Source organism: Theropithecus gelada, chromosome 1 (assembly GCF_003255815.1).
Source record: "Theropithecus gelada isolate Dixy chromosome 1, Tgel_1.0, whole genome shotgun sequence".
Classification (NCBI taxonomy): Eukaryota; Metazoa; Chordata; class Mammalia; order Primates; family Cercopithecidae; genus Theropithecus; species Theropithecus gelada.
The window spans coordinates 48,879,836-48,889,386 of record NC_037668.1 but is presented as its reverse complement, the minus strand read 5'-3'; the positions used below and the strand labels follow the sequence as shown (position 1 = coordinate 48,889,386).

Genomic DNA, 9,551 nt, shown 5'->3' with positions numbered 1-9,551 from the left:
TTTTTTTTTTAGTAGAGACGGGGTTTCACCGTTTTAGCCAGGATGATCTCGATCTCCTGACCTCGTGATCCGCCCGTCTCGGCCTCCCAAAGTGCTGGGATTACAGGCTTGAGCCACCGCGCCCGGCCGAACTGGCTTTTTAAGAACAGAAGTCAGACACAGCCCCAAGCCAGCCTAGGGAAGCTCGGTCCATATGTGAGCTCAGAACCCAGACATTCTCACTCCTGCTTTTTGTGAACTCAGAACCCAAACATTCTCACTCCTGCTTTTCACCTGTTTACTTTGAGAGGGTCAGGAGGAGACACGCCCTCTTCAGCTTCGTCTACACTGGACATGAGTGCTAGGGAGCAAGTTTGCCATTATTGTCCACCAAACCCAAGAGCAGCAAACACTAATGGAGCACTTGCTGTGTACCGAGCACTAACAAAGCGCCTTATGTTTTCATTTTTTTTTTTTTTTGAGACGGAGTCTTGCTCTGTCACCCGGGCTGGAGTGCAGTGGTTGGATCTCAGCTCACTGCAAGCTCTGCCTCCCGGGTTTACGCCATTCTCCTGCCTCAGCCTCCCGAGTAGCTGGGACTACAGGTGCCTGCCACCTCGCCCGGCTAGTTTTTGTATTTTTTTTTAGTAGAGACGGGGTTTCACCGTGTTAGCCAGGATGGTCTCGATCTCTTGACCTTGTGATCTGCCCGTCTCGGCCTCCCAAAGTGCTGGGATTACAGGCTTGAGCCACCGCGCCCGGCCTTATGTTTTCATTTTACTCCAAGGAAACAGGCTCAGTAGCTGGATGTTGAGCAATCAGCTAGTGGTGCTGGAGTGGAGACTTGGACCTATTTAGTCTGGCTTCAGAGTCTACGCTCTTAAGAAGAAGAAGAAAAAATCTACCAGAAAGGAGCAAAAATAGTAATTCAGGGCTGGGTATGGTGGCTTAGGTCTGTAATCCCAGCACTTTGGGAGGCCAAGGCAGGCAGATCAATTGAGGTCAGGAGTTTGAGACCAGCCTGGCCGACATGGCAAAACCCTGTCTCTACTAAAGATATAAAAAATTAGCTGCACGTGGTGGCACAGCAACTCGGGTCCCAGCTACTCGGGAGGCTGAGGTAGGAGAATTGCTTGAGCCCAGGAGGCGGAAGTTGGAGTGAGCTGAGTTTGCACTACTGCGGCGCTCCAGCCAGGGCAACAGAGCAAGACTCTGCCTCAAAAAAAAAAAAGTCATTCAGGGCAGTCTTTCCATTGCAAAGCCTTTTCACGCATGTGATGCAATTTTTATCATTAGGACACCTGATGAGTGCAGTGTTACCATCCCCATCTTACAGGTGAGGAAAATGGGCCCCAGAGAGGGACACGACCTGCCCAGAGCCACCCACCTGACTCCAAGCCTGGTGTTCTTCTCCCTGCTTCTCAGCGGCCTCTTGGGGAGACAGTTGTCCAGCTGCTGTGGAGGCAGCCGGCAGGCCAGCAGCAGGGAACTCTGCGTGTCCCACAGCCCCCATGTGCTGCCTCCAGTGGGTGAGCACCAGCCAGGCCCATGCCATGGTTTCCTGCTTCCGCCCCACCCCTGATCTCAGAGCTTAGAGCCACCAGTTCTCAGAGACAGTTGAGTGATTTTTCAAACTCCATTCCTTAGAACTCCTGAGGGAGCTGGGTTCAGGGTCAGGATATGAGCTCATTGAGTGCCTAAGTGGCAGCTCAGCTCCACTTACATCTCTTTTGTGTTTTGGGTTGCCGTGTTTAGTTTTTTAAATAAAGGGCGCTATGGGATGAAAGAAAATCTGTTTGCAAACCACTGTTCGGATCCAGCAACTACTTCCCCATTTTACAGATGAAAAATGGACAGCAAAACTCATTTCTCCCCATAAATGACAATAATATTCAGGCATTGTTCTAAGTCTTGATACTCATTTTATCTTCACAAGCCTATGAGGGAGACACTGTTGTCATCTCCATTTTACAGATGAGGACACCGAGGCTCAGATGGTGAAGTAGCTTGCCCAAGGATTAGAATCCAAGGAGCTTAGCTCCCAAGTCCACACCCTCAGCCGCCCGTAACCTGACAGACATACTATCTCTTTGTGTCCTGAAGAGGGATGCTACTTGCTGAGGCCCACGGTAAGGCAGTGTCAGAACTGGGGCCCAAATGTGGACCTCCAGCCTCCCAGCCCTATTCCTGTTCCTTCTGCTGTCCAAGACATCTCCTGGGCTGAAGAGGGAACCCTGGCTCTGTCATTTTCTAGCTCTCTGACCTTGGACAAGTAAATGGACTTCTCTGAGCCTGTTTTCTCACCTTAGAAGAGAGATAACAGTACATCATGAGGCCATCATGAAGGTTAGACAGGATCAACCACATGAGTTGGCTGGCATGGGGTTCATGGATCCAAGGAGTCCCCAGAGCTTCCTGCCGCACCTACTTCCTCCTCCCTCTGCCCAGCCCTCACCCACCCACGCACCCACCTGTGTAACACAAATACTAATTACAACCAACTCCATGAGTTGAGCATAATTAGCGGGCAGCTCAGTCATCACCATTATACCATATCGTTCAGTGAGATGGGTTAACTTTGTCTTAAGTTGTACGTGATTAGATCGGCAAATTGTCAGGGAGCACTTGGTCTCTTCAGCTTTTGACTTCCTCAACCTTGTCATCCTGCACAGCCCAGGACATCACACGGGAGCACAGGAGCATGAGGAGGTACAGGGGCATCTGTGGGTAGCCCTGGAGTCAGGGCCAGCTGCTTTCTGGTCTGCTTTGCAGTTTGTGCTTGGAAAAGATCAGAGTGGACAACTCAGCCCCTTAAATCCAGCTGGGAGGTGACACCTGAAGTCGTAAGGATGGAGCAGGTGAGGCAGGGTGGGTTAGAAGGAGGTGGTGACTGCCATCTTATCCGATGTAATGGGAAAACCTAGGTTAAAATCCAGGCTTTGCTGTTTACCAGATGTGTGACTTAAGGCGAGTTACTGACCCTCGCTGCACTCCAGTCGTTTCACACTTGCAAGGAGCTGACACGTGCCGCCGAGTCCCAGGTCTAGTGCCTGGCACACCACGGGGCTTCTCTAGTCGTTCCTTCCCTCCCATGTGCTGCTTCTCTGCCAGGCACTGGGCTGAGGCCTTTCTGTGGCTCACTTTTTTAAGACGTGGAAGGGTCCTTTGGGGTCGGCACCATGGTCATCTCCGTTCACATCCGTGGAAAGATGTGAAAGCCAAAGCATAAAAACAAAGTGAAATGACTTGGTCAGGGCCACACAGCCGCACACAGCTGCTGGTCAGTCTGTTGGGATGAGATGCTAGAAGCATGCTGCTGGGGAGCACCGAGGAAGGGTCACTGCGAAGCCCAAGAGAGCTGCCTGGAGGAAAGCGCGTAAGCTGAGGAGCCAGCCGGAGAAAGAAGACAGACTCAAACTCTTGAGCGAGTCGGGAGGGAGGATTTAGCAAGCCAGGCCAAGGTTCGTGGGCTTCATCCTGCCAGCTCCAGGGAGTCAGTGTGTGATGCAGTCCCTCTTTAGAAAGTCCTGCCCAGGCCGAGCGTGGTGACTCATGCCTGTAATCCCATCACTTTAGGAGGCTGAGGCCGGAGGATCGCTTGAGCCCAGGAATTTGAGAGACCAGCCTGGGCAATATAATGAGACCTTGTCTCTACACAAAAAATGTTTAAAATTAGCTAGGCATGGTGCTACCCACCTGTGGTCCCAGCTACTCAGGAAGCTGAGGCAAGAGCATCACTTGATCCCATGAGTTTGGAGGCTGCAGTGAGCCATGATCATACCACTCCACTCCAGCCTGGGTGACAGAGTGACACCTAGTCTCTTAAAAAAACAACAGCAACAAGAGCCATGGCTCACGCCTGTAATCCCAGCACTTTGGGAGGCCGAGGGGGGTGGATCATCTGAAGTCAGGAGTTCGAGACCAGCCTGGCCAATGTGGTGAAATCCCGTCTCTACTAAAAATACAAAAATTAGGTCAGGCGCGGTGGCTCACACCTGTAATCCCAGCACTGTGGGAGGCTGAGGCTGGCAGATCACAAGGTCAGCAGATCGAGACCATCCTGGCTAACACGGTGAAACCTTGTCTCTACTAAAAATACAAAAAATTAGCCAGGTGTGGTGGCGGGCGCCTGTAGTCCCAGCTAGTCGGGAGGCTGAGGCAGGAGAATGCTGTGAACCCAGGAGGCGGAGCTTGCAGTGAGCCGAGATGCTCCAACACACTCCAACCTGGGCGACAGAGTGACTCTGTCTCAAAACAAACAAACAAACAAAATACAAAAATTATCCGGGCATAGTGGTGGGTGCCTGTAGTCCCTACTACTCAGGAGGCTGAGGCAGAATTGAATCGCTGGAACCCGAGAGGCAGAGGTTACAGTGAGCCAAGATTGTGCCACTGCACTCCAGCCTGGGTGACAGAGCGAGACTCCGTCTCAAAAAAAAAAAAAAAAAAGAAAAAGAAAGTTCTGCCAGGAGTTAGCCAGGAGCTGAAGGACTAAAGGGAGCTACAGTAGGAGATCAAGGGGGTCAGGGGGTCATCAGGGAAGGCATCCCGAGGGGACAGAGCCCCCTGGACAGAGGACGGGAGATGACTGATGGAGGCTGTCAGGCAGGTAGACAGGGTGGGCAAGTCAGTAGCCTGTATCAGGTAGGAGCGAGAGGCTGCTGACCAGGTTTGGGGCTTGGGCATGGGGTGGCCTCCACAGCAGGCACTGAGGAATGGGCCAGCAACACTAGGTAAGACTTCCCATGCCCCCAGGGCCTCTGGCAGTTGAGTCAACACCGGGCCACGTGAGTGAGTGCTTCCCAGCGCTGTGTGTGTGGAGGCAAGTCTCCTGCTGCCAGCACATTCACAGGAGCCCAGCCCTGGGACTCCGGGCCACGCCAGGGTGGTTGACTCACAGGCTGGCAGGGCTGCTGCCTTCTCCAAGGGGCAGTTAGCAACCTTGACCTCCTACCTCTGCCCTGTGCCCTTGGCCTTGGAGTGTCTCCCTGAGTCTCACCTTGAGGCCTCCCCAGCCCCTGCCCACCTGCTGCCTTCCCATGCACAGGCCCTCAGTTCCATCTGAGCCTTGGATGGTAGAAAGGGGAGTCTCCCTCTCCAGCCCCCAGCAGTTATATCTGTCCCTCTCTCCCACATCCCAGATGGGTGGCCCGTAGCCTCTGAAGGAAGTTAGCCTAGAGAGCCAGGCTCTGGGTAGGAGGCACAAAAAAAGGGGGTGAGCCCCGAGATGACCAGGAAGATCTGGGTTTGGGCTCCAGCTCTGACAAGCTAAGCTGCTTCCTTTCTCTGAGCCTCAGTCTCTGCATCTGTAAAATGGGATCCCAGGACTTATCCCACAAGGTGATTGTAAGACACAAGGTGCTGTAATCCCAGCACTTTGGGAGGCCGAGACGGGCGGATCACAAGGTCAGGAGATCGAGACCATCCCGGCTAACACGGTGAAACCCCGTCTCTACTAAAAAATACAAAAAAACTAGCCAGTGAGGTGGTGGGCGCCTGTAGTCCCAGCTCTCGGGAGGCTGAGGCAGGAGAATGGCGTAAACCCGGGAGGTGGAGCTTGCAGTGAGCTGAGATCTGGCCACTGCACTCCAGCCTGGGTGACAGAGTGAGACTCCGTCTCAAAAAAAAAAAAAAAAAAAAAGGACACAAGGTGATTGTAAGACACAAAGAGCCTTGAGAACTGGGCAATGTCAAGGTCAATGACTATTTTTTTTTTTTTTTAATTTCTGTTTGTTTGTTTGTTTGTTTTTTGTAGTTGAGACAGGGTCTTGCTCTGTCACCCAAGCTAGAGTGCAGTGGCATGATCTCAGCTCACTGCAGCCTCAACCTTTTAGGCTCAAGGAATCCTTCCACCTCAGCCTCCCAAGTAGTGGGGCCACAGGTGGATATCACCACACCTAGCTAATTTTTTTTAAATTTTTTGTAGAGACAAAGTCTCACTATGTTACCCAGGCTAGTCACAAACTCCTGGGCTCAAGCAGTCTGCTCGCCTTGCCTCCCAAAGTGCTGGGATTACAAGCATGAGCGCCCGGCCGAAGGGTACATGATTTCTATTAATAACTCATATTTGACTTCTTGCTGTTGATATTAACCTCCATCACCTGGGCAGTCTGTTATTTTCACTGAGTTTACAGCAGGGCTAGAGTAACAACAAATGTTGGCTGAATAAGGTCAAGACTGGAAAATCTGGATGAGGGTAGAAGCAAATGGGAGGGGTGGGGAGGAAGACAAGGAGAAGCAAGCAGAAAGAGGTGGCCTGTGCAGCGTGTCCCTGTGGTGCGGTTCCCGCAGGGCCGGGCTGCTGGATGCCAGGCAGTTCACGTTCTAGCTTACTCGGTATTCACAATGGTCCTTTTATGGATGAGGAAACTGAGACCTGAGGGTGAAAACAACATGTCCAAGGTCACATGAGCCAGGAAACCTGTGATTGGGCTCAGGTCTGTCTTAACTGCCTGATAAATGTTGTTTCTAACTCTGTTCCACAAAGGATTCATGATAGGTTATAAATAAAATACATTCAGTAAAACAACATGCAATACCAAATGGAAAATCAGAATCACGGAAAACAGAGTGGAAAATGTGGACAAGGAAAAAGCTGAACATAAAGGCCAAGAAAGTGCCCATAGGCGAGTTTCTGATTTGGCTATGAGTTTCCTGGCAGCCAAAGAAAAGAGAGATACAAGCCGATTCCTGTTATCAAAAAGTAAAGAAGCAGTTTACACTTTCAGGAACTTCATAGTAAATTTAAAAATGAGTTAATCACATGGAAATTTCTCTGGTGAAAAATACTGGGAAATATAATGGATAATGTAATAATAATCAATGTCGAGTGGCATATCTTTAGAAGTGATAGCCATATTTTTATATCTTACCCCTTGCCCAAAGTTGTCTTACTTGGGTTTTTTTTTTGAGACAGGGTTTCGCTGTGTTTCCCAGGCTGGTCTTGAACTCCTAGCCTCAGGCAATCCTCCCGCCTCAGTCTCCCAAAGTGCTGGGATTGCAGGCATGAGTCACCATGCCCAGCCAAGCACTTTATCTGTATTACCTCATTTAAGTGTCACCACAGTCCTATGAGGGAGGTACTATTATTATCATCATCATCCTCATTTGACAGATGAGTACTGAGGCACAGAGAGGCTGAGTCACTTGCTAAGGGTCACACAGCTGGGAAGTTCAGATTGGGGATCTGAAATAAGGTTTCAATCCAGAGCTTTTACCCGCTACATTATAGCATCTCTCAAATATAAGTGTTTAGCTACCAGATAATATGAGTGTGTTTTAGATGACATGTGAAGATTTCACAGATCCCAGCCAATTACCAGCACCAAAAGTAGTAACTGATGGGGACTTTGGCCACAAAGGGCAGAGTCTCTAAGGAGCTGAGGCTTAGAGACAATGTGAAAACAGCTGTGGAGGGTGTGGCTCAGTCCCAAGCCTCAGAATTTCACTTGTGGGGCTTCCGTTTTCCACCTCACACCCCAAGATGCCTTAACGATCGCCCGCCTTTGGCCATCCAAACACAAGAGCCAAATGAGTGACTAATGTCGTCTGGGCAAAGGGGGTCATGCCCAGGTGCCACCAGGCCAGGAGGCTTTTGTTACCAGAAACCTGTGCATTTTTATATTTCTCGTTTCTGCTCACCCCAGGCCTTTGATTTCCCAGGGTGGAGTTTCCAGAGCTGGGGACTGTCGCACCTTCATCTGGCTGTCGTCACTTCCTTTGTGCGGCTGGGGCACTGGGGACTGAGGACGGGGCAGTCCACAGGGAGCTGTGGTTCCACCCCTCCACTCTTGGTTTCTGCCAGGCCCTTCTCATCAACACAGACCCAGGTTCAACCCAGATTTCTCCTCCACGACTGCACAGTGCCAGGAAGGGAACTGAGAAGACCAAAGTAGAGGTTCTTTTCCTTCCCCAACGCTCTCGGGGCCAGGTGTGGCACCCACAACCGCAAATGAGACAATTAGGGAGAATAAGTGGTGGCTGCCCTGCCAGCCCAGAGCCTGTCTGCCCAGGGCACCCAGACTCTGTGAGGTTCCCACCTGAAGAAGCAGTTCCACCTTCCACAAGGAGCACGGGACCAAGAGTCCAGGACCCAGGTTCGAGGCCCAGCTCTGCCGCTTTCTCGCCGCGGGGCTCAGGTTCTCTGGAGGCAGCATAACAGAGTCAGTGGGTTTGGCAGGGGGAAGATTCACATCCTGGCTCCCTCAGTCTCCAGGCAGGTGACTCGGGGCTGAGGGGTAAGTCCTTTCTCCTCCCCAACCCTTGGTCATCTCATGTGTAAAGCAGAGGTGATGATTCCCATCTCAGGGACGAGGCACTGTGGGGTTAGGAGAGAATTTGTCAAGCGGCATGGTCGGTTTTTGGTCTGTCCAGGCCCCTCCCCTGTTCTGTAAGCTGGAAGTGATACCTGTGAGGCTGAGGCCCTAGGTGGGTGTGGGGAGCCATTGAGGTAGTGAATGGAAGGCCCTGGGTGAAGGGCCCCAGGCAGCTATTGAAATGTTACTTACCCACTGTGGACTTCCCACCAAGCAGAGCCCACCAAGCCTTTCCCATCTGAGGTGGGTTCAGTTTCACTGAGGCAGGCATCTCAGGAAGGGGCCCTTGGCTTTTGTGTGCTGAAAAATAACCAGGGCTCCATCTCTGCTGATTTCTGCTTGGGAGTTCCGTGAGCTTCCTGCATCATCTGTCCACAGACAGGCTGCTGCAGGGTAGACATCAGAGTCCCTGGGGTGGCGTCCGGCCTCCCTCCCTTGCCTCCCGCCTTCGCTCAAACATCTGTAGAGGTTCCAGCCCCAGCCTAAGCCCTTAAGGAGACAGGGTCCCACGAGACCGAGCCTCTGCCATCAGGATTCTGTCTAAAATGCTGTGTGCAGTAAAAGGCAGCATGGGGTAGGGTGGCTGTGTGGGGACACAGAGCCAGGGACCAAATGCTGTCTGGGGTCCCTGGAGGGTAGTCAGGAGAGCTTGCCAGAAGGGGGAAGTCTCTGAAATGAGACAGAAGGAGGAGGAGCCATCACTTAACCGCACCTGGGCAAGTTACTTCCCTGAACCTCAGTTTCATTATCTGTAAAAGGAACCAGTGATACTTGCTTCCCAGGGAAGGGTGAGAAGCTTAAAAGAGATGGTGGGTGTAAAAGAACTGACAAATCCCTTACACCACCCGGGTGAATCCCTTACACCACCCAAGTGCCCAGGGGAGATGTTCGGTCAACTGAACTTCTTTTTTTTTTTTTTTTGAGACGGAGTCTCGCTCTGTCGCCCAGGCTGGAGTGCAGTGGCCGGATCTCAGCTCACTGCAAGCTCCGCCTCCCGGGTTCATGCCATTCTCCGGCCTCAGCCTCCCGAGTAGCTGGGACTACAGGCGCCCGCCATCTCGCCCGGCTATTTTTTGTATTTCTTAGTAGAGACGGGGTTTCACTGTGTTCGCCAGGATGGTCTCGATCTCCTGACCTCATGATCCGCCCATCTCGGCCTCCCAAAGTGCTGGGATTACAGGCTTGAGCCACCGCGCCCGGCCTGAACTTCTTTTTCAAGTCTTTTCCTCTGGCGATCGACACCTGGTATGTAGTATA

At 51.8% G+C, this 9,551-nt stretch overlaps 1 protein-coding gene and 1 long non-coding RNA gene across 2 annotated transcripts in view; one reads left to right on the top strand and one right to left on the bottom strand.

Annotated features, from left to right (window-relative positions):
- The window catches only part of ECE1 (endothelin converting enzyme 1), a 132,270-nt gene that overhangs the window by 44,277 nt on the left and 78,442 nt on the right, over nucleotides 1-9,551 (top strand). The gene's annotated exons all lie outside the window — the stretch shown is intronic.
- LOC112620870 lies at nucleotides 1,793-8,927 on the bottom strand. Its single transcript, XR_003118608.1, has 3 exons — nucleotides 8,487-8,927; nucleotides 8,019-8,296; nucleotides 1,793-3,630 (listed from the first exon to the last, which is right to left on the bottom strand). It is a non-coding gene; the product is annotated as an uncharacterized LOC112620870 (long non-coding RNA).